This window comes from Lissotriton helveticus (assembly GCF_964261635.1).
Source record: "Lissotriton helveticus chromosome 1_1 unlocalized genomic scaffold, aLisHel1.1 SUPER_1_unloc_15, whole genome shotgun sequence".
NCBI classification, from domain to species: domain Eukaryota; kingdom Metazoa; phylum Chordata; class Amphibia; order Caudata; family Salamandridae; genus Lissotriton; species Lissotriton helveticus.
The window spans coordinates 51,528-73,334 of NW_027611654.1; the positions used below are offsets into that span (position 1 = coordinate 51,528).

The 21,807-nt window shown below is 45.5% G+C and overlaps 1 long non-coding RNA gene across 1 annotated transcript in view; it reads left to right on the top strand.

Moving 5' to 3' along the window:
- LOC144805583 (uncharacterized) overlaps nt 1-21,495 on the top strand; it is a 35,084-nt gene extending 13,589 nt beyond the window's left edge. The window contains exons 2-3 of the long non-coding RNA XR_013605549.1: nt 5,288-5,352; nt 20,658-21,495. This is a non-coding gene — a long non-coding RNA (uncharacterized LOC144805583). The remainder of the gene's footprint in view (nt 1-5,287; nt 5,353-20,657) is intronic.
- The last annotated feature ends 312 nt before the right edge of the window (nt 21,496-21,807 follow it).

The following is a 21,807-nucleotide window of genomic DNA, read 5'->3' on the forward strand; positions in this document are numbered from 1 at the left end:
ATTTCGGCCGCGGGCTTGAACCCCGGCGAGTTTGGGACCCATTCCTTTCGGATAGGGGCTGCCACAGAGGCTACAGCCAGGGGTCTGAGTGTAGAAGAAGTAAAACGTGTGGGGCGTTGGTCCTCGAACTGTTATAAAAGGTATGTGCGGTTGCACATGTTGTGAAGCTGTAATGATGTACTCACGCTTCTTGTTTTTGTTTAATTTTCAGTTGCGCAAGCCTACGAGGCGGGGCGGACTGTGCAGTCGACCCGACACCTGGGGACCAGCGGTCAGACATCACCGGCTGTGAAAAAGGAGGTGTGGGTCGTGGGCCACTCATACGTGAGGCGTGCCGCGGACGTATTCAAAGCAGGTGACATGATTCACGTGGCTGGGGAATACGGGTACAGTGTGTCCTTCTACAGAAAGGGCGGGCTCTGTATTGACCAGTTTCAATCCTTTTTCGAGGGTTTGTTAGGGCAGACAAGGTCACCGCCGTCTATAATCATAGTCCATCTTGGGGGCAACGATTTAGTGGCCACTGGTAGACGACTTCTTCTTGAGGCAATGCTTTCCACAGTAAGTTGGTTGGCAAGAAGAGTTCCAGGGTGCACAATTGCATGGTCCCATATGATCCCACGAAAAGTGTGGCGGGGGGCTATTTCGGTTTCTGCTCTGAATCATTCAGTAAGGAAAATAAATAACAAAGTGAGTAGATTGTTTCGTTCAAGTACACTGCATTCTGTTTCGCATGGTTGTATCAAAGGGGACAGTATGTATTTGGGGGATGGTGTTCATTTGTCCCGGGTGGGGAATGAGTTACTCATAGGAGACCTCATAGCTTGGTTAAAGAGTTTATAACATGACCTTTAGGCAGGAGTGGTTGTGGGGGGTCCGGATAGCCGGTCAACTATCCGGCCTGTGGCGGTAAGGTCATGATCGGTGAGCAGTAATTGGAAGATCCCTATGGGGGGGCGTCACCCATTACGGATGGGAGCGCTCGGGGGAGGTGGCCATTGGCCCCTCAACGGGGAGGCGGTCCCGTCTAAGGATAGGCCGCCGGAAGGAAAGGAAAGGTGGTCAAGGCCCCTTCCTGGATAGGAGGGGCTACGGGCCCTCCTGGGGAATTTCCTGGGGCCAGGACATCTGCGACGGCAGATGGGTAAGTTGTGTGGGGTTCGGGAGGGGGTTTACGCTACCTTTTAGACACCTCACACGAGTCCTCGGACGACCGTTAAATGGCGTCGAGTTCATTGGGGGCCCCGTCAAGTCCAAGGGAAATTGGTAGATGCACTTGAGGTACGCCTCTGTGCGGTTGGTCCCCTCACAAGTGAGGGTGGTATTTCTGGTTTAGGGATCTGACACCGGTTACGACCTTGCCGTTGGCCCTTAACGTTAGGATGTACAATTTCAAGTCAAATGTTTTTGTAGGATGTTAGTTCGGCTAGGAGAACCTTTGTATTAGAGATCTGTTAAGGTTAGCCAAACATCGTAATGTGGAAATGAAATTGTACATAATATGAAACTGTTATTTTAATGTTTTGATTTTGTTTCATATTTTAATAAATACGGCCGGGAGGGTCACTCCCTCCCGCCTTCCAAAAGTTCAGAACCGTTTCCGGTTTCCCATCCTTGGGGATTGTGTTGAGAGGGGGTGGCGGGTATCTCAGCCATATGGAAAGGGGCGACCATTCGGTCCCCCCGAACGTATGGTGGAGTACCACGATCCCCCCGGGAAGCCATCTTGGGCGGGAGGCGAGTCTCGGCTGGTATGCCCGAAGCGGCGTAGCAGGGGCGCGCCTTTTCCCGCCCTGGAGTGGGTTGTCCTAGACACTGACGCGACCGGCCACGCCCTCGGAGGCAGGCGGGGGCGGGTTTACACCCGCCCTGAAGACGGATAAAAGGAGCAACAAGCCAAGAAAGCATCCTCTTGTTCCTGTGCTCTGAAGCTGCACCTCCCCGCTGCACGTGAGCTCGAGACGGAACGAAGAGCCAATTTTGACCCACCCACCAGCCCCTGAGGACAGCTAGTTGTTTTGAATAAAGTTTTGATGCGGTAACTCTATTTCTTGCAGGTTGTGATGATTGTCGTAATAATTTTGAATATGCAATAAAGATGGTCACTTTCAGTATGTTTTGCAAATAAAGTGTTTTGCACTAGTGTTGATCAGTAATCATGCTTGTAATAAGTCATAATTGTTTTTGTAATTTAGGTAGATTTGTCGTATTTATTGTCGGGCGGTAAGGTCATGATCGGTGAGCAGTAATTGGAAGATCCCTATGGGGGGGCGTCACCCATTACGGATGGGAGCGCTCGGGGGAGGTGGCCATTGGCCCCTCAACGGGGAGGCAGTCCCGTCTAAGGATAGGCCGCCGGAAGGAAAGGAAAGGTGGTCAAGGTCCCTTCCTGGATAGGAGGGGCTACGGGCCCTCCTGGGGAATTTCCTGGGGCCAGGACATCTGCGACGGCAGATGGGTAAGTTGTGTGGGGTTCGGGAGGGGGTTTACGCTACCTTTTAGACACCTCACACGAGTCCTCGGACGACCGTTAAATGGCGTCGAGTTCATTGGGGCCCCCGTCAAGTCCAAGGGAAATTGGTAGATGCACTTGAGGTACGCCTCTGTGCGGTTGGTCCCCTCACAAGTGAGGGTGGTATTTCTGGTTTAGGGATCTGACCGGTTACGACCTTGCCGTTGGCCCTTAACGTTAGGATGTACAATTTCAAGTCAAATGTTTTTGTAGGATGTTAGTTCGGCTAGGAGAACCTTTGTATTAGAGATCTGTTAAGGTTAGCCAAACATCGTAATGTGGAAATGAAATTGTACATAATATGAAACTGTTATTTTAATGTTTTGATTTTGTTTCATATTTTAATAAATACGGCCGGGAGGGTCACTCCCTCCCGCCTTCCAAAAGTTCAGAACCGTTTCCGGTTTCCCATCCTTGGGGATTGTGTTGAGAGGGGTATCTCAGCCATATGGGAAGAGGATAACGATTCTTTATTGTAATCTTGTTCAATGCACAATAATCTATGCACATTTTCAGATCTCCGTCACGTTTCGGAACAAAAAATAACGGTGAAGAAACGGGGGACTGAGATGGTCGTATGAACCCGTTTTCTAAGTATTTCTGAATGTAATCTTTAAGATGACGGTTTTCAGCTTCAGTAAGTGCATACATTTGGCTACAAGGAAGGTTAGATCCAGGTTCCAAATCGAATTTTGCAGTCATACGACCGATGTGAGGGCAACTTCTTTGAATCCAATTCACTGAAAACTTCAGCAAACTCTTGATATTCTACTGGAATACTCACAGTTTGCACCTCACACACCATCATCTTTTGCTCGCATAATAAAGCCGCTGGATTTCCATCTTGCTCTTTTTGCTTTTCTCCGAAGCAATTCTCCAAACAGTAACTTGAGTTAAACTTCACGGTTCGATCACTCCATTTAATTGTTGGGTTGTGTTCAGTTAATCAAGTCAAACCCAGGATGATTCCAAACTGCGGAGCACTGATCAAGTTAAATTGGATGTCTTCCTTTTGACCTTTGACATAGACAAGTTCCACAACTTCCGTGTGACTGGTTATTGGGCCGGAAGATACATTTGTACCCTCAACAGCCCTAACTGCCTCACTTCTCTTTTTAGGTAATGCCTCAGACCAATTTTTGAGGCATATTTAAGGTGACAAACGTTCCCCGTAGCACCGGAGTCCAGCATCACGGCCATTCCTGAAAGAACTCTGTCTCGAAATCTTAGGGTCATCGTCAGAATGAGGTGTGGAGCGGAAGATTGTAGAGTATTGCCCACTTGATGAGAAATTGAAGTTGTATCCTTGTTAGCAACCACCAGCTCAACTCCTTCTACTGGTGGTGCAGAGAGTTTTCCTTCTTGAAGGTTTTTGGCTTCTTGGGACATTTCTTTACAAAATGTCCACTTATATCACAATAAAGCCATAGATTATTCTGTCGACGCTTTTCTTTCTCTTCTTTGGAAAGGGGGCCTCTAATAGTTTCAATTTGCATAGGTTCGACTCCATGTACTTTATTACCAGATTTAACAACCTCTGCTCTGACCAGGTCAAAGCGTGGTACACTGGGCCGAAATTCACGGCGTCTTTCACCCCTTCTTTCCGTTTGTCGATAGTCTATCTCTAAAACGAGATCAATCAAAGCTGAAACTTCTGTAGTGCGATTTGGGATCTGTGACAAAGCATCCTTTAAGTCATCTTTCAAACACAGATAGGACAAGGCTGCCCTTTTGGCCTTCGGCCATTCAGTTTCTACAACAAGTTTGTTAAATTTGGCCAGGTAAGTGACAAGCTCTTGATTCCCTTGCCTCAACTCCAGTAATTCATTATCCGTAGCCTGTGCCTCCTTCCGACAATCAAAAATTCGCAAAAACTCTTTCTTGAATTCCTCAAAGTTATATAAAATTGGTGAATCTTGGGTGACCAGGGGCATTGACCACGAAGCTGCATCTCCATTGAGATACGACAAGATGAAAGCTATACGAGATTGTGCATCTGGGAAGACAGTGGGCTGACACATGAAGTACAATGAGCACTGAGTTAAGAAAATTTGGGCCTTCATTACAAATTTGATTACCTTATTTTTCTCCCTGACTCCTATCAATTCTTGTTGAATCTCTTTAAGAATATTTCCTACATTTTTTGAATTGATCCCTTTAGCCATTCTGATCGGGTGAGTATTGACGTGGGCACTTCACTCTGTCAAGGGTCGTGGTTACTCACAGTGCCGACAGTCCCAGGAGCAGAACGATGAGATTTTCCAAATTCCTCCACTGGTTTTCCCACAGCCCTGCCACCAACTGAAGAGATAACTAGTGGCCGTGCGAACCCAGCCGGAGGAAAGGGGAATGGGACAGAGAAGAGACTGCCTGACCTTCTGGCTCTTCCACTCTACTTCTTACTTTCTGCCGAACTCCGTTTTATGCCTTTCTTACTCCCTCTCTCTCTTCAAGCATGAGTGGAAATCGATGTACCAGAAAAGCACACCATTACTAATTTCCTTCAATTCCTTCTCCACTTTCTTACTCTCTCTCTCTCTCTCTCTCTCTCTCTCTCTCTCTCTCACTCTCTCTATTTCCTTACCCAGAGTGCCTGTGGCTTTTACTCCTCATCTATTCTTCAATATAAGTATTTTATTCTTTGGTAACCTGCATTATAAACAACATTTTAGCACCCTTTAACTCTGTGGGTTCATTTATTATTTTTCACTTTTTCGTTCATTCACTCTCTGCCTTACTTTCTTATTTTCTGAATTCTTCTTTCTTCTCCCTTAGAAACCTTCTGGAGCCTCCGCTGTCAACCAAGCGACGAAGAAATCAGGAGCTGAAGTATTCAATGGGTAAGTATTAAATCTTCTCTTTCTTTTTCTTTTTTCCTATTTACATTAAATTGGTATTTCTCTCTAGTTCTAAATTATCGAACTAACTAACCGACGCACCGAACCTGCGCCTAAGCCTGGCACAAAATTGCACTATTTCTATCAAACTAGACTACAGAAAGAACGTGACTAATCTCTGAAAATCCGTTGGTGAAGTGCCTCGGTTCTAAAATCAACCGGCGCACTTCACAGCTGGTCTAGACCTCATGCCCGTGTCCAGGAACTCAGGACTAGACCGGCAAATTCCACCGCAGTCTTCCCTGTTGGTAGTACTGGGGGAGAATGCCCGGGTCCGTGCTATAATCACCCGCGACCTTTTGCGAGCGGGTGATCTTTGCAATGCCGGTTCAATGGCAGATACTGCGAGACAAAGAAGAGCTTTGATTCCTTTTTCCTGCACCCTGACACCTGTCCAGGGGGTGCAGCAGAGGTGAGGCCTGTACTGTGCTGAGGAGGTGAGACCTGTTCAGGGAGTGCAGAGGAGTTGAGGCCTGGCCTGGGCCGGGGGTTCAGTCGAGGTGCGGCCTATCCAGGAGGTCTATGCCGAGGCATTGGTGTGTCGCTGGCGTCTATAAGTGATGCAGTCATATCAGTGCCCCCTAAGCCTGGAAAAGACCCTGTAAGTGTACATCTAATCGCCCTCTGCCACTGCGTAACAGTGATAATAAATTCCTGCCTGAGGTGATGCGACTCGGCTATCCCTCCTACTAGAGAAAATAGTCTCCCCTGTAGAGTTGGAATTTGTCCCACATAAATCCACAGCGGTTCATCTACGGACGGTATTCGCAGTGCTGCATTAGGTAAACCCAAACATGAAGTCAGCTGATGCCGATAAGGCGTTTGACTCCCTGGAGTAGCCTTTTATGATCCAGACGTTTAGGCGGCTTGGTATGTCAGGGAATTGAGATCACGTATGAAGCTGCTGGGCACACAGCCTATGGCCTGCGTTTACGTAAATGGGCTCAACTCAGACGCCATTCAGATCGCCTGGGGCACTGGGCTTAGTGTTATAATTTCTGATGTCTTCGTCTCAAACTGGAGGGTCGCTAATTTGAATCCTGGTTGGTGCACTAGGGAATAGTGACTTGTATATTTTTACAGTGCTGTGACGTCTGCCCATGAGAGACAGCACTTTGAATAGGAAAGCCAATAGTTTAAAGAAAGAATTAAACTAAATATAAAATAGGCTACACAAATTATAGGATGGGCTGTCAGAGTATAAGATCAGTCGAGCCTAATTTGTAAAAAGAGAAAAAGTGTAAATTTATTTATTTATTTATTTAATTTATATGGCGCGTTATAACCACAGGGGTCTCTAAGCGCTGTCTGTCCAGATTTACGTGATAAGATGTTACATTCACTTGAAACCAACTGTGCACCTAAGATCTGCTCCATGCTTGTTTAAACAATACAGTTTTTAGTTTTTTTCTGAAGAAAAGTAAGTTGCTTTCCTTCCTGAGCTCTGGATCCAATTTGTTCCATAAAGCTGGGAGCGTGTTGGAAAACGCACGGCCCCCCACCGTGGTCAATTTGAAGCGGGATTGGGACAGAAGAGTGGCGTCCGACGAACGCAAAGTCCTACCCGGTGTGTAGGGGGATAGTTCTTACTGTGCTATCAGATGTTACATGTTTAGTTACCGCAATCATACTGTAGCTAGTGTTATCCTTTTTTTAAGGTTTCCATGAAAATACTGCATTAAAGAAGTACTGGTAACACCCTCACAGTAATCTTAAAAAGAATTACTCTTTGTCACCGTGAACCTCCAGGTTTGTCACGCCCTCGGGTGGTCTGCTCCATTGTCTGCACTCATCTAGTGCAGCTCGGTGATGCCAGCACAACTGGAACAGCCTGGCGGGGTGCACACATCTCAGCTATAAAAGTCCTGCTCGTTGGGTGGCAGGAGCTGCCAGGCAGCAAGGATCCTGAAGTGAGTGTCCACATGCCAGTTTGTGGATTGTGTTAGCAAACCCCTCATATCAGCATACTACGATTCTTTGCAGCCACCAAACAAGCAAACTGACCCAGGAGTTACAAGTTAGCAATGGCGGTTCCGGGCAATTGCTTACATTGATGGCCCCACCCAGGTCTCTGGCCCTCTAGACAGCTATCTAAACAGAGGACATGCCCTTTTGAGAAGCTGGTAACCCCAGTGCTTCTTCGAACAGTTCTTTTATCATGGCGCTTCATTTTAGGCGACCAACTCTCACCCCAATGGCCTACTCAAATGGTGCGATGTTTGGGTGACATTCGTTCTGCAAATTCCTGAAGCGTGCATAAAGCACAAGCCGGAAACCCATCAGCCTATATCTTCCAGGATCAACACCTAATGAAAAGAACAAACACAGAATTCAAATGTTTTGATAGACCAATGTCATAGTCACTGTAGTCGTTCACCGTATTAGCAGGTCTTTTGTAATTAGGCACTCCTACCTGGAGACGGTTGTTATGTGGTCACTATTAATAAGGGGTTATTGTCTGTCATTGCGGATACACTGTCTAACTTGATACTTCTGCTTTTCCTTAACCTTTGTGTGGTTCTAAAAGTACCAGTAACCTTTATAAGGCAAGTCTTTAAGCTTTATAATGTTGTCTATCCATTGTCGCTTTATCCCCTTCTTGTAAAATATGCAAACCAAACTTGAAATAAGTACACTTTGTTGTGAGAATAGCTATTGTTGCTGGTAATTTCTTTTATTGCAGCACAGCAATGCCTCTATTATAAATCGAACATTGATTATTCGAATAGTATTGATTTCATTCCAGAGTGACTTTTGCACCATTAAGGCGATAAATAATACGTTGACCTCATATTTGAGTTGGATCGGTTTATCCTATTAGCGTCCTGTCCTGTCCTTCGTCGTTGTTTTCTAGTGAGCGGCCTAGGCTCTAGAGGATCATAGGGCTCTCCCCCTCCTTTTGCTTCAACAGTGTTTGCCTTTAGAGATGCTGATATGCAGTGCGGAGACCTGCAGTTAAGCAGCTCTGAACGAGTGAATGAAATCCATGCTGGTGGTTTGAGCTGGGAACGTGCCTTTCATGTTTATTTCTTCCATCCAGCCTCCTTCTAGGTACATACATTGTCAGATAAGGGGACAGAGGCACAGAAAGAGGAGGATTTGCCTAGTACTAAACAGTTTAAGTCTGATGAACACAGAACTACTTTTTCCAAAGGTTAATACTTTGCCACGTTACATTCTGGTGAATAGTCCATGAGAGTGGGCACTGTGTACCCCTCCCCCCACCAGAGGCAATGTCTATGTGGTAATCAAACTCTCGTGTCATCGGTAGGCTAAGGGTAAGATTTATTCACCACACACTCAACTGCACCAGGAACGTAACTGTCAGGAACACTCATGGCAATGCATCAACAAGAGAGAAGTGGAGAAGTGTGGCTCAATGATTAGAGCGGCAGACCCTGATGCAGAGGTCTAGCCCGGGACCAGGGTTCAATTTCCCGCCACGGCGGGTCTTGGGCTCACAAATTCCACGGACCTGATAATTCTCGCCTCAGTGCCTATTCCAATCATGGAGTTCCACTCTGCAACTCTGGGCAATAGCTTGCTTAATCTCCACAACGGCCCCCACAACGCTAAGGATGCCTGGCCTCCACCTTGGGGGTGCCCAGGAGTGGGCACCTCACAGGGAAAGCCAGGATGGGTTCCACAGCGGTATTCGTACAAGCGCCTTGAGACCCTTGCGGGTGAGTAGTGCGCTATACAAGTATCAATTTACATTTTACATTTACAACAACACTCTTGGCAACGCATCAACAACACTCCTGGTGACGCATCAACAACAACATTCCAGGAGTCGCTGGAAGGAATCTTTAGTTAAAGACACATCACCACAGTCTGGGCCCATTTTTAAAAGCACAGTTTTACTTACAACTTTAGGATGGTTGTAAATACCCCGATCTTGGACATAAATGGGAGGAGAGGCATAAATGTACTTAGTAACTCCTGAAGCTCACTATTTTACAAATTGTAGGTCAGGGTTAAACACGTAGTCTCCTGGTTGCTCACTTTCCTAGTGCAATAAACCACATGTAGGGGGGTGGAGATGGAGGGGGAGAGGCAGAGGGACTACAATCCCAGAATAAGAACCTGTATAGTGGCCCTGTCGAGAAGTAACATTTGGTGTTTATTTCCAGCATCTTTAGGTAAAGTGATAAAGCCGGGATTAGATGTTATGTCTCCCCTCGGCCCCTCCTAGGATGATTGGTCTGTGTGTAAAGGCACTTTCGTGTTCTGGATTCATGTGAGGTGCAGAGCCCATTTTAGGTGTCGCCCTTGTATCTAAGTAGCCTCTAAAGTTGTGTGCTGTTCCATAACGTTAGTGACAATCTGCATTCTCTCCTCTCACTGCTTGCCCCATTGCTGCTTTTTAGAGTCACTCCTCGTATTGAAATTCTTTGTAAAGCAGATGACCCTTGAAGGGAAGATTATAATCTCTCTGACACCCCTTAGTACGTAATATCCCATACCTGGCCCAAAAACAAAAAAACGGACTCTGCATGATTTACTATATGGTAATACTTCCTTAAAATATTGCTCCTTTTGCCCTTGTTTCAGTCCATATGAAACTAGTCTTTGCCCTCCCACCCTCTTGTCCACACAGTACACTAGATCATGCCAGGTATTACATGCTCACCTGCATCAGATTCTCCTAGCACCTTGCCCATGTTATTGCATTGTTTGCTTCAGATTCTCCTTGTGCCTGGCCTGTGTTATTGCATTGTTTAAATCAGATTTTCCTTGTGCCTGGACTGTGTTATTGCAGTGTTTGTGTCAGATTTACCTAGTGCTTGGACTGTGTTATTGGATTGTTTGCTTCAGATTCTCCTCGTGCCTGGACTGTGTTATTGGATTGTTTGCTTCAGATTCTCCTCGTGCCTGGCCTGTGTTATTGCATTGTTTGCATCAGATTCTCCTCGTGCCTGGCCTGTGTTATTGCATTGTTTGCTTCAGATTCTCCTCGTGCCTGGCCTGTATTGTTGGATTGTTTGCATCAGATTATCTTGGTGCCTAGCCTGTGTTATTGCATTGTTTGCATCAGATTCTCCTAGTGCCTGACCTGTGATATTGTATTGTGTCCACCGGTTTCTTCTAGTCCCTTTCCCATGTTTTTGCAGTATTTACTTCAGCCTTAGTGCCTGGCCCATGTTATTGCATTGTTTGCGTCAGATTCTCCTAGTGCCTCACCCGTGTTATTGCCTATTTGCTTCAACCCTACTGCCTGGCCCATGTTATTGCATTGTTTGCATCAGATTCTAGTACCTGGTCTGTGTTATTGCACTGTTTGCATCAGATTCTCATAGTGCCTGTTCTGTGTTATTGCATTGTTTGAGTCAGATTCTCCCAGTGCCTGGCCTGTGTTATTGCATTGTTTGGATCAGATTATCTTGGTGCCTGGCCCGTGTTATTGCATTGTTTGCATCAGATTCTTCTAGTGCCTAGCCTGTGTTATTGCATTGTTTGCATCAGATTCTCTTGGTGCCTGGCCTGTGTTATTGCATTGTTTGCATCTAGTGCACGGTCCGTGTTATTGCATTGTTTGCATCAGATTCTCCTAGTACCTGATCTGTGTTATTGCACTGTTTGCATCAGATTCTCATAGTGCTTGGCCTGTGTTATTGCATTGTTTGCATCAGATTCTCTTGGTGCCTGGCCTGTGTTATTGCATTGTTTGCATCAGATTTTTCTGGTGCCTCGCCCGTGTTATTGCATTGTTTGCATCAATCCTGGTGCCTGGCCTGTGTTATTGCATTGTTTGAGTCAGATGTTCCTGGTGGTTGGCCCGTGTTATTGCATTGTTTGCATCAGATTCTCTTAGTGCCTGGCCTGTGATATTGCATTGTGTCCACCATATTCTTCTAGTCCCTTACCCATGTTTTTGTAGTATTTGCTTCAACCTTATTGCCTGGCCCATGTTATTGCATTGTTTGCGTCAGATTCTCCTAGTGCCTCACCCGTGTTATTGCCTTATTTGCTTCAACCCTACTGCCTGGCCCGTGTTATTGCATTGTTTGCATCTAGTGCACGGCCCGTGTTATTGCATTGTTTGCATTAGATTCTCCTAGTACCTGGTCTGTGTTATTGCATTATTTGCATTCAGATTCTCATAGTGCCTGTTCTGTGTTATTGCATTGTTTGCATCAGATTCTCTCAGTGCCTGGCCTGTGTTATTGCATTGTTTGCATCAGATTCTCCTCGTGCCTGGCCTGTGTTATTGCATTGTTTGCATCAGATTCACCTCGTGCCTGGCCTGTGTTATTGCATTGTTTGCATCAGATTATCTTGGTGCCTGGCCCGTGTTATTGCATTGTTTGCATCAGATTCTCCTAGTGCCTGGCCTGTGTTATTGCATTGTTTGCATCAGATTCTTATAGAGCCTGGCCTGTGTTATTGCATTGTTTGCATAGGATTTTCTTGGTGCCTGTCCCGTGTTATTGCATTGTTTGCATCTAGTGCACGGCCTGTGTTATTGCATTGTTTGCATCAATCCTACTGCCTGGCCTGTGTTATTGCATTGTTTGCGTCTAGTGCCCGGCCTGTATTATTGCATTGTTTCCATTAGATTCTTCTAGTGCCTGGTCTGTATTATGATTCAAAAAGGGGGTGGTGATGGACAGAGTATCTGAATTAAGCAGAACACTCCTACCCAGTCAACAGATCAGGGCTTGATCCATCACCGTTTTTTAGCTCACTGCACCATCCCAGTTCAGAACCTGGCTACATGCAAATTAGTCTGTCCCTGGCCCAGTGCATCATGGGAACAGGGCAGACCAAACTACCAAGCCAATTCTTTACTGGAAAGGACGCAAGCTTCCAGGGACCGGTTTCTGGCATTACAGCCGTCTTCGGCCCGGCTTGCTTGAATCCTGATGGTGCAGTGAGCAAGGGACTCACATTTGAGCATACCCTTCCACACTCGTGGTGGCCAAAACGATTCAAAAAGGGGGTGGTGATGGACAGAGTATCTGAATTAAGCAGAACACTCCTACCCAGTCAACAGATCAGAGCTTGATCCATCACCGTTTTTTAGCTCACTGCACCATCCCAGTTCAGAACCTGGCTACATGCAAATTAGTCTGTGGTGGTGATGGACAGAGTATCTGAATTAAGCAGAACACTCCTACCCAGGCCTGTGTTATTGCATTGTTTGCATCAGATTCTTCTAGAGCCTGGCCTGTGTTATTGCATTGTTTGCATAGGATTCTCTTGGTGCCTGTCCCGTGTTATTGCATTGTTTGCATCTAGTGCACGGCCTGTGTTATTGCATTGTTTGCATCAGTCCTACTGCCTGGCCTGTGTTATTGCATTGTTTGCGTCTAGTGCCCGGCCTGTATTATTGCATTGTTTGCATTAGATTCTTCTAGTGCCTGGTCTGTATTATTGCATTGTTTGCATCAGGTTGTCACAACACCTGGCCTGTGTTATTGCATTGTTTGCGTCACGTTTTTCTAGTACCTGGTCTGGTATTGCATTATATGTGCTGCTTTTGGTATGTTATTATTTTAATAGTTGCAGCTTTTCTAACAAACATGGTACCTTTTATCCCAATCAAGTGCATCTGACTGCAAGGACACTGCCCTCCTCCTGCAGTGTTGTGTGGCGTTTTAGGCTCTGAGTGAATTTTCCCGATTCATGCCCTTATATAGGTATGATTCACGCTCGCTGCCCTTATATAGGCATAGAAATCAAGTACTTATTTAGACATATCCCATGCAGACCAAATACAGGCATGGCTACTTCCACCCATACGAAACGTCACAACGATTTCTTGGAAAATTGACTTAAGCAGTTAGGGAACTTCCCCATGCTCGAATATTGATTTGTCCAAGAACCCATGTAAACCCATGTACTTTGCAAAGAACAACTATTCCCTAGGGGTTCTTTCCTAACATTATTATGCCCGACTTTTTGTCAAACGATGGCATTCCTAGACAACTTCGAGGTATAAATATACCTCCACTTGCTCTAGCAAGACACGGTGGTTCGGAGCAGTTCGACTATCTACTTGCCCGACAGAGCTCGCTAAAGCAAGTGCCGACGGAAGCCGACCCTCCAGTTGACGCACTGATCAGGAAGCTGTCTCTTCTCCTGCCGAGAATCCAGCTCCAGTGTTTCCAAGCTCCCCTTGTGGGGTGTTGGGAAATCGAGTCCCGAGACAGAGATACCAGACCTCCTTCATTCTAACTAAGGTATGGAGCAGATTAGAACCTAGAGAAATCTTCGATAGATTCTTGGCAAAGAAATTTAAACCTATTCTACACAATACTTACTTCTTCCCTTGAACTAGACTTAGGTTAAGTACATCGGGGTAGGCGTATTTTAGAAGCATCAGTTGAGTATTTTAGCCTATGTATTTATGTATGTATGTATTTTTATATGGCTTAGAAACCATACAATGCTCTTACAGTATTATTTTATAATACTATTCTCGCTGTACGCATTATACTTTGCAGTCTGCTTAACGATTGTAGCAGTTCACTTCTCTTGTATGAGAAAGAAGACTGTTCAATAAACCTTTTGATTGAAAATGCCCGTCTCTCTATTTCTCTACAAACTCTGTTGAAACGAAGCATGCAATGATTGACTGAGTGAAATACTTATCTATTGTTTCCGCTACTCTAGAGATATGTTTGTTATTCTTGGGAAACAAAGTTGTCATGTTTACGCGGTTGTCAGAAACTAATCCCTTCTTGTGAATTCGAGAAAGTTTCTAGTGACCTCTGAGCTAGCTGGCACTCTCAATTAAATCTAATATATTTGAAAGAGACCTAGTCGACCTCAGTCCTACATCTAATCTATAGGAAATATCATTCAAATGCACAGAGCCTATTGGGAATATAGGAACTACACTACAGCAGTAGCAATCTACTTCCCATTTATGAAGCAACAGACAGCACAACATGTCTGAAGTTGTAGGGTCAGAAACAGTACATAGGTGAATAGGTATGATGGAAAAGAAAGTGATGAGAAAGATTTTAAATGAAGAAGCTGCTGTGATAGACAGCAAAACATCCATGTCAAAACAACAGCAGTAGGACAATGGTTCACGGAATGATAATGGTAGATTTATTTACATGTCTGTGCAGTGCGTGTCACTTAATGTTCTTTTCTTCCACTCTCATGAGATGGTTTTACAAGGCAACTCTGAGCTCACTGAGTATGGAGCTTCCACGAATCCCAGAGACGGGCCGTTCCAAAGACGGTAACAGAGAAGGTTGAAAGATCTGAGTCTTTATCCTGGCAGATGGAATGGTGATCTTTGAGGGGGTGTAGTTAGTCTGTGTGTTGTCACAGCTGTCCAGGGGGTGTAAGAAATGTCTGCAATTTGTGGAGGGCCCTCTTTTTGGGTGAGAACCACCCAGCTTCATGCAATACGGACTAGAGGGTTTGTGTCTGCGCAGGATGAGTTACATTCTGATAACAAAATAGGGGACCTTATCCGAAGGGGATCGATGGTACCAAGGTTTAACGTCTTCGACAGATAGAGAAAGTCCATATACCTCCAGGCGCTTGAAAAGCTTTCTGCACTCTGCTGGTGCAGGCAGGATGTTTATTCTCTAGTTGACATTTGCCAGGGGATGTTCAGATACATTGGTTGAATTAAACCTTGGAGCAGCACTTGTAGCGTTGACTCTTGGAGTCTTGTAGTATGTGCTGGATGCCGTAGAACTGTCTTAATGTTTCACAGAGCTCAGAAATCCAGACTCTCCTTCGTCTCAGAGCGCGAGCTCTGTGGCTTGACCAGTTGAACTGCAATAAAGAAGATGACCTAGACCAGTTCTACCTCTCCCGACCTTTGAACTGATCCTTGAGGAAATAAGCCGTTGTCTGGAAAGCAGATTCACACAAGGTGCAGCTGACAGAAGTCCTGCCTGGAAGGAAGATCTGCACAAAGTACGACTGACAGAAGTCCAGCCTGGAAGGAAGATCTGCACAAGGCGCAGCTGACAGAAGTCCTGCCTGGAAGGAAGATCCGCACAAAGCGCAGCTGAAAGAAGTCCTGCCTGGAAGGAAGATCTGCACAAGGCACAGCTGACAGAACTCCTACCTAGAAGGAAGATCTGCACAAGGCACAGCTGACAGAACTCCTACCTAGAAGGAAGATCTGCACAAGGCACAGCTGACAGAGGTCCTGCCTGGAAGGAAGATCTGCACAAAGCGCAGCTGACAGAAGTCCAGCCTGGAAGGAAGATATTCACAAGGCACAGCTGACAGAAGTCCTGCCTAGAAAGGAAGATCTGCAAAAGGCGCAACTGACAGAGGTCCTGACTGGAAGGAAGATTTGCACAAGGCACAGCTGACAGAAGTCCTGCCTAGAAAGGAAGATCTGCACACGGTGCAGCTGACGGAAGTCCCTGCCTGGAAGGAAGATCTGCTCAGGGCACAGCTGACAGAAGGTCTGCCTGGCGATGACCTCAAAGCAGTGAGAGACCCACAAACCACAAGATCCGTCAAGCCCAGCTAGCCACACTGGACGCAATGTACATCAAAGGCCTGATTTAGATTTCAGTGGATGGTTTATTCCAACACAAACGTGACAGGTATCCTGCCCGCCCCATTAGGAATGCATTACATCCTGTGGCAATTATAATAAGGCAGGCAGGATATCTGTCACGTTTTGATAATGCCTTGGCGTCGTTTGCAGAGTTTTACTCCGCAGAATTCCACGAAGTGCGAGGGAAACTCCGCCGCACTCTGCAGACTTCCGCTAGTGGCAGAGTTTGTTTAGTTGCGCTGTGCTCACTGATTTGTAGTGCCAGGAGTTTAATCTGCACTGTAAAATCAGCACGAACAGCACTATGCGTTGCCCCAGAGGGCGATGCTGCTTTCTGCCGCTCTAATTGATATTCTAATCGAGTGGCAGCTTCATCAACAAGAGTGGCAGATTTCTACACTCGAGTGGTCGTGACCTGCCGTGACCTGCCGCGACCTACCGCAATGAGAAATCTCGCCAGAAGGAGGTCTAGTGCATTATATTTTATCACAAGCACTCACCACCTTACGGTTGGAGAACTGCTTGAGAAAAAAAACTCAGTTCTGCGTTACTTCATGGAGTTTTTTGGAACTCCGCACTTTGGGCAAAAATTTGCGAGCTCAACCGGCGGAGCTGAATTCTTCGCCCACCTCTAGTTTTGAGGCAATAATCTGTTGGACAAACTTCAAACTAGGCCATAATAAGTGTTGTAGAAGAAGTAAGAACCACGGCCTTGTGAGTATTAAGTATGGGCACAAAATCCGCTCCGCTCACGAAATGTGCAAATGTTCGGCAATTTTGCAATCCGCGAATCTCGTTAAATTGCCGAAAAATTTGCGAATTCGCGAGCGGGTGGATTTTTTTTAGCCCACAGGAAGCACAGTTAAGGCAGGTGCTCGAGTTGAAGCTAACTTTGTAACCATTTTAGAATGGCGCCGGCAAGCTGCCAGAGTGCTTGCTGGCGCCATTCTAAAATGGTTACAAAGTAAGCTTCAACTCGGGCACCTGCCTTAACTCTGTAAGTGCTTCCTGTGGGCCAAAAATTAAACCTCAACAGGAAGCACTTCCAGGTATAAATAAAGCAGATGCCCGAGTTGAAGCTCAAATTCAGTAACGTTTTAATCAGTCCAAAACATTAGTGAGCACGGTCGAGGCTGGGCAAGTGTGCTTTAACCCCATATCTGCCATCGAAAATTATCTTTAATACCCGAGGGAGGTCTTTGCATCCCTGAGTTTCTCGAGCGCAATCCCCGTTCCTGTGACCAGGAGGCTGCTTTCTCCTCAACTGCTGCCCTGCTCTCTCTCTGACCCTTTATACACGAGGCATGTTGACACGCATAGAAGCCCCGCACCACACACTAGTGGTATCAAACGTCTTCCCGCCCTTTCCCAACTATGATGGACAGCTTACTCAAGGGACCCCGGCGCCTTTTGGCGCTGTGGCAAAGTTACAGGGACACATGGTCAGTGGAGACAAATCTTCTGGCCCTACGCAGCTGCAGTGTAGGAAAAGCACTATCATTTACCCAACGAGGTAGCACTTACTGGATTAGCCAGTAGAAAGTACTCCAGTTGAGAAGAGGCATTGCACAAAATGGTGGCATCTTCGTGGATAACTATGCAGGGCAGGATTCATTCTGGCACAAGGCTCCTGTCACAAAAATTAAACCTCAACAGGAAGCACTTAAAGATATAAATAAAGCAGGTGCCCGAGTTGAAGCTCAAATTCAGTAACGTTTTAATCAGCCCAAAAGCATTAGTGAGCACAGTCGAGGCTGGGCAAGTGTGCTTTAACCCCATATCTGCCGTCGAATATTAGCTGTAATACCTGAGGGAGGTCTTTGCGTCCCTGAGTTTCTCGAGCGCAATCCCCGTTCCTGTGACCAGGAGGCTGCTTTCTCCTCACCTGCTGCCCTGCTTGCTCTCTGACCCTTTATATACAAGAGGCATGTGAACAGGCATAGAAGCCCCGTACCACACACTAGCGGTATCAAGCGTCTTCCCGCCCTTTCCCAATCCCAACTATGATGGACAGCTCACTCAAGGGACCTCAGCGCATTTTGGCGCGGTGGCAAGTTACAGGCACACATGGTCAGTGGAGACAAATCTTCTTGCCCTTTACGCAGCTGCAGTGGTGGAAAAGCACTATAATTTACCCAACGAGGTAGCGCTTACTGATTAGCCAGTAGAATGTACTCCAGTTGAGTAGAGGTATTGCACAAAACGGTGGCATCTTTGTGGATAACTATACAGGGCAGGATTCATTCTGGCACGAAGCTCCTGTCACAAAAATTAAACCTCAACAGGAAGCACTTACAGATATAAATAAAGCAGGTGCCCGAGTTGAAGCTCAAATTCAGTAACTTTTAATCAGCCTAAAACATTAGTGAGCACGGTCGAGGCTGGGCAAGTGTGCTTTAATCCCATATCTGCAGTCGAAAATTAGCAGTAATACTCGAGGGAGGTCTTTGAATCCATGAGTTTCTCGAGCACAATCCTGTGTAGTTCCTGTGACCATGAGGCTGCTTTCTCCTCACCTGCTGCATTGCTCGCTCTCTGAACCTTTATACACAAGAGGCATGGTGACACGCATAGAAGCCCCGCACCACACACTAGCGGTATCAAACGTCTTCTCGCCTTTTCCCAACTATGATGGACAGCTCACTCAAGGGACCTCTGCGCCTTTTGGCGCGGTGGCAAAGTTACAGGCACACATGGTCAGTGGAGACAAATCTTCTAGCTCTTTAGGCAGCTGCAGTGTAGGAAAAGCATTATACATTTACCCAACGAGGTAGCACTTACTGATTAGCCAGTAGAAAGTACTCCAGTTGAGTTGATGGAAATCGCCCAAAAATCTGTGATTTCGCGGGAAAATCCGCGAATTCGCAGACTTTTTTGCGATTTTGCACGAATTTACGGACCGCAGATTAGCAAAATACGCCCATACTTAGTGAGTATCAGGCCGTTATCTGACTTCTGATGAGTGAGTGAGCAGCCAGAGGGCAGTAGAGGGATCGAAGGACAGGAAATGAGATATACTAGAAAATGAGAAATATGGAAAGGTAGAAATGCTGCATCACCTGTGGATAACTGACACCTCCTCCCGCTCTGCCAAATGACCATCCAGTCACAAAGTGGCATCCTGGGCCCCAAACTGACAACGTCATGCCAGAAGCCATGTAATGGTGGAAAAGGGGGGAAAAGAGTAATATGCCCACATCTGCTGCATGGATATGTCAGGTAAACTATTGGTTGTGATGGGTTCTCCATAAGTACTAAATTACTGATATCGTTAAATATAAAATTATATGAATCAACGTTTGTTTGCCTTATCTGCGCTTATGATGTAAAGGAAGTGCCTTACAGTGAACCCCTCGCTCTGTTTTACATAAAAGCCCTGGAAGGAGTGGCATATTACAGAACTTTATTTACTTTAGGAAGAACTAAAGACTTGCTTTTTAAAGTTGTCTTTCAGGGCCAGAACCAGGCTCTGTAAACTGCACTAGTTTCAGGGAGATGGACAGATGTTATGGCGATAGGAAACCCCCCTCAAACTACAATAATGTTCCAATCTTCCAGGTTAGAAGAAACCAGAAATGCTTGAACCAAAAGAGCTGTTGAAAGTGTCAAAGGTGACTTATGAACAGCGAGTAAAGACAGGAGTTGGTATTTGAGAGGATCTTAAGTAAATAGGAAAGAAACGAGAAGAAGTGTTTGAATGGAGTTACTTTTGTTGTATACTTCATGAAGAATTACTGAAAATTCTGCAGCCCAGCCTGATCCATCTCTTTTTCTAAACTCTATTGTTGTTTAAATGAAATCTTGTCTATCTTACGCTATATCTCTAGCACTTGGGTGCTCTGTGAGCACCCTTACTTTGCTCAGTTACTCTGTGAACACTGTTAAATCACCTCCTTTTCAGACATTAATAATATATCACCTGATCAACAGAACCTTTAATTATATATCTGTGTATGATGAAATATTTCTTGCTAATTTTTAAAGGCGGTAAAGAAGAAGAGGGAGATATACTAACATTTTGCGCCGTATTTGCATCATAAAAGTGGCACAAAACAGCGCAAAATCTTTTTTTCCTAATTTACTTTCCAGCGCTAAACTTTTTTAGCGCTGGAAATAATTTAAAAGTAATGTGAAGCAGCGCATAGCACTGCTTCACATTACTTCACACACTGGGGCCTGCCAAGGGGGGTGCTTGGGCGTTCCCGTGCAACCACCCAAGATTTCTCACGCTAAACCCATTTTACCAAAATCAGTAGATTGAGTTTAGCGTGAGAAAACTGCACCCTTTTAAACTAGACACAAGAAAGGAGAAATGATTTAATTTCTCCTTCCTTTTCTGACTTTGCATGCGTGGTGCACTGTGCAACACGCATACAAATTGGGAAAAGCCTTCCCTCATGTCTGACATAGTATTTTGTACAGGAAGGGTGTCCTTCCTGTACAAAACCGATGCTGGACTCACACACACACATCCTAGCGCTCTGGTGCTAAGGTGTGTGCATGGCGCAGGGCCACTGTAATCAGTGCCGGCGCAAGGGAAAGGGAAGGAGAGAGCCATATCTTTGAAAATGTGGTGCTCTCCTGTTCCCTTCCTGTCGCGCCACGCAGCGCAGCCTTGCAGGGGGAGGGCTGCGCTGCATTGCGTGGAGATTTGGTAAATCTCCCCTGAAATGTCTATTACAACCAGTTAAACATTGTGAATTCTCATTCCATTATGTTTCAATTTAGTAATTTTCAATATCTTTACATCCAACAGAAAACAAGCCTTGAATGTATGAAATGACCATCAATAATGAAGCGAATGCTGTAAATCTTCAATAATAGCAGAAATAATGAGCTCCAGTATTCAGCGCAGTCGGCGACAGAGGAACCTGCACACAAACTGACAGATCCCGGATGAAGCGTCAAGGGCAGTTCAGTGATTGTAAGACGCTGAGCTGTACACCTCCACGCCGCAAGACGAAGAAATGACCTTAGGAAAATTAAGGCAACAACAATAACAAACCGCCTCCTGTATAAACAAGTGCCTAACACCAGCTTTGATCATGGGATCGGTATGATGTGATTACCACAGTGCTCTATTTTATAAAATGATGACAGGCCATCATTCCGTGCTCTAGGAGAATTGTAAACTCTTTCTGGTAACCAGAGAAGAGCACAACAGAGCGGAGGCAGACAATTGACGGGTAAAGGAAAGAGGAGTTTGTCTATCTATAATACAACAGACTGTCCCAATTTGCACCGTCCAGAAGGAAGATACATCTTTACCTACAAGCGTGCATAGCCATAATCCAATCTAAAGGCCCAATCGCCTCCAAAGACACATTTTACGTATTAGGAGTGTGGCAAATATTTGGTGGCTATTGTATTTTATTGTTAAAACAGAAATCAAACATGTGAAATACCGCACACATATTAAATGTGTGAGAAAAACACAAGTGTTTTATCAGCCATGTTGGCCCATCAGGAAATGCAGTCATGGGATGTAGACAAATATATACTCGACCAAGAGACACTAACCAAGAAAGAAGAATCCTACACATGCAGCACGAGCTTTAGTTTGTCATCACTACTCAAGCTTCATCAGCACACGTACACAGGACAAAAACCATTCAAGTGCAGTGAATGTGCAAAGTGCTTTAGTCGATTATCAGAGCTACAAAGACTTCAGCGAATACACACAGGGGAAAAACCATTCAAGTGTAGTGAATGTGCAAAGTGCTTTAGTGAGTTATCAAGCCTTCGAAAACATCAGCGAACACACGCAGGAGAAAAGCCATTCAAGTGCAATGAATGTGAAAAGTGCTTTAGTCAGTTATCATACCTTCAAAGTCATCAGCATGCACACACAGGGGAAAAGCCTTTTAAATGCAGTGAATGTGTGAAGAGCTTTAGTCGGTTATCAC